Genomic DNA, 2,615 nt, shown 5'->3' with positions numbered 1-2,615 from the left:
CTTCACCAGCACATCACCATCTTCTCACTGTTGACTGTCAGCTGGGCAGCTCCAGTGGACGGGGCATTCCAGGGTCAGCAGGACCAGTCTCCCACTGGTCAGTGTCCTTCCTGCAAACCTGTACCCACCATGGGCCCCACAAGGGACACAACCCAGGTTGGCAACGGCAGTCACTTTCTGCACCACAACATCGTTACTGTGACAGGTGTCTGGCAGCTTGAGCTCCTCTGTGATCTCCTTCATGCCTGTCAACTTTCCCTGTTCCTGAACTCATTCTCACTCATGAACACAGAGCCATCAGTTCCCCAGTGGCTGGATGGAGACATAGAACTCTTGGGTTTTGTTCACAGCTGGAAGCCTGGCCACCTAGGTTGAGTCACAGAAATTAATGTCCTTGACAGCAGTGGCAGATTCTCTGAGTGCTTAGGGCTCGATTTCAGGATGTTAATGCCAGCAGGAAGTTCAGGGGATGCGCACATGCAGGCCCTTGACAGGGGTATCAGAGCTGTTGAAGAAGTAAATGCGCACAGCCACTACGTGGGAGTCCCGGGAGAAAGGCTGGCTGCTGAAGATGTAGCCCACAGATAGCCCCTCACCAGCTAAAAGGTGCAGCAGCTCCTGCCTCCCAACACCCAATACTGGCGTCAGGAGTGAGGGCACGGCGGGGGCAGAGTCTGTGTCAGGCCCTGTAGGTCAGCAGCCAGACTGCTAGACACAACCCTGGGAGGAGAGACAGGTTGGATATTGGGAGGGGTGGAGTCCTCTAGATTGAGCAGGGAGGTCTCCTTGGCTGCAGGGGCACTTTTGCCACTGGTTTTTTGTTTGTTTTTTGGTTTTCCTCTAGGAGGCAGGTTCCATCTGCTCTTCCTCAGACTCTGCTGCCTCTCAGACTTTGATGAACTATTGATGGAATCACTGTTGTCATCTGAGAAGGAGCCTGAGCACTTTCTTCCTCTTCCTCTTCCTCTTCTCACCTTCCTCCTCACTCTGATCACTCTCGCTGCTCTTCCCCTTCCCCTCATCCTCATCCTGGTCTTCATTTTTGAACTCACTCCTAGACTCCCTGGAGCTGCTATTGCTGCTGCTCTTACTGTATGATTCACTCTCAAACTGGTGGTTGCTGCCTGTAGACTGTGAGCTCTGAGTCCCCCTCAGAGGCTAAGTAGAAAGGTTTCTCCTTCTCCTTCTCCTTCTCCTTCTCCTCCTTCTCCTTCTTCTTCTTCTCCTGATTTGATCATGTGGTCCATTCACGTACCTCCAAGTTGTACAAAGATGGATCTGGGGCTTCCTCTGGCCAGTCTGTGAGTTCCCGGTAGCCTGTGGCCTTGGCATTGAGCAGATGAGACCGTGAGCCCATCTGTAAGTGATCCTGGTCTTTGAAGAATAATTCCAAGACTGGGACTGGTTTGGGTGCCATGAAGAGTGTCTTGGCATGGCAGCTGAGGGCCCCACACTGCTCCGAAGGGACCATAAATTGCTGGGTGAGGTGCGCCTGGTTTCTGATATCACAGTTCTTGTTGTACATGGCCAGACTCAGTACATACACGGTCAGCAGTTTGGTCTACTTAGAGTTGGTCAGGTAAAGCTTGGCCAACCAGGTTGATGACCTGCAGCGTGAAGATGTTCTCCTCTGCTGTGAAGGACTTGGCTGTTTTTCTCAGGACGTCAGATGCAATCCTAGGGACATGCTCACAGTACTCACTGAAGAGCCACAGGATGCTGGCTCGGGCCATGGGCACCTGGATGTTCTCTGAGCTTTGCCCAGTGTTTGATGATCTTGTGTTGTGCTGGGTCTATCTGCAGCAGCTTCTTCATGATGACCACTGACTCTGTGACCACGAGCTCATCACAGTGGGACAGTAGCTGCACCAGGTCATTGTGGCAGATGTCACCCACTTGGCCTATGTTAGTTGCCCAGCGTCTAGTGGCTTGGACCGTGGCTGCCACAAAATCCTTGTCTGTGCTGTGAATGTAGGTCTGGCATTCCCGTAGGAAAGTTACAGATGTTAGTCTCAATTGCCAGGTTGGTCAGTGCTTCTAGCTTCAGGGTCTTATCTGGGTGGGGTTGATGGGCCTGATGTAGAAACTCTTCTAGGAGGGCGCAAACATATCTGGGCCTAGTGGACATGGTGGCCACGTTCTGGAGCACCATGTACTGCATCTCACTGCAGGGAGAGAATGGGTCAGAGGTACTTGGGCCCCTCAGTTGGGGCAAGGGGCAGCAGGTAGGGGGAGAAGGGAGGTGGGCCAAATAGGAGGGAGGGAAGGATAAGTGGGAGGAGGGCACCAGTAGGTAGAGGATATCAGTGGGAGGAGGACAGGACTGGAGTCAGTGTGGGGGTAGGTGAACTAGGGTGTGGAGGTTGGAGGGGGTGTGATACACTCAGAGTCCTGGAGAAGCCTTTTTTTTTTTTTTTTTGAGAGCACAAAATATTTTATTTAACAACTTACAGTGTAGCAATTTACATTTAGGAAAAATAGCTCCTCCCTTAAAGGAAGCTTCTTGAATCAAAAGCTGCTGTCAGTTTGGGAATTCCCTGGCGGTCCAGTCATGAGGACTCTGTGCTTTCACTGCCGAGGGGCTGGGGTTCAGTCCCTTGCTGGGAAATAAGATC

At 52.1% G+C, this 2,615-nt stretch overlaps 1 pseudogene; it reads right to left on the bottom strand.

Annotated features, from left to right (window-relative positions):
- Positions 1–462: 462 nt before the first annotated feature.
- Positions 463–2,161, bottom strand: LOC103010189 (AP-3 complex subunit beta-2-like; annotated as a pseudogene).
- Between the last annotated feature and the right edge of the window lie 454 nt (positions 2,162–2,615).

This window comes from Balaenoptera acutorostrata, chromosome 19 (genome assembly GCF_949987535.1).
Source record: "Balaenoptera acutorostrata chromosome 19, mBalAcu1.1, whole genome shotgun sequence".
In the NCBI taxonomy this organism is placed as follows: domain Eukaryota; kingdom Metazoa; phylum Chordata; class Mammalia; order Artiodactyla; family Balaenopteridae; genus Balaenoptera; species Balaenoptera acutorostrata.
Note: the sequence above shows the minus strand (reverse complement) of the source record. Positions and strands in the feature narration are given on the sequence as shown.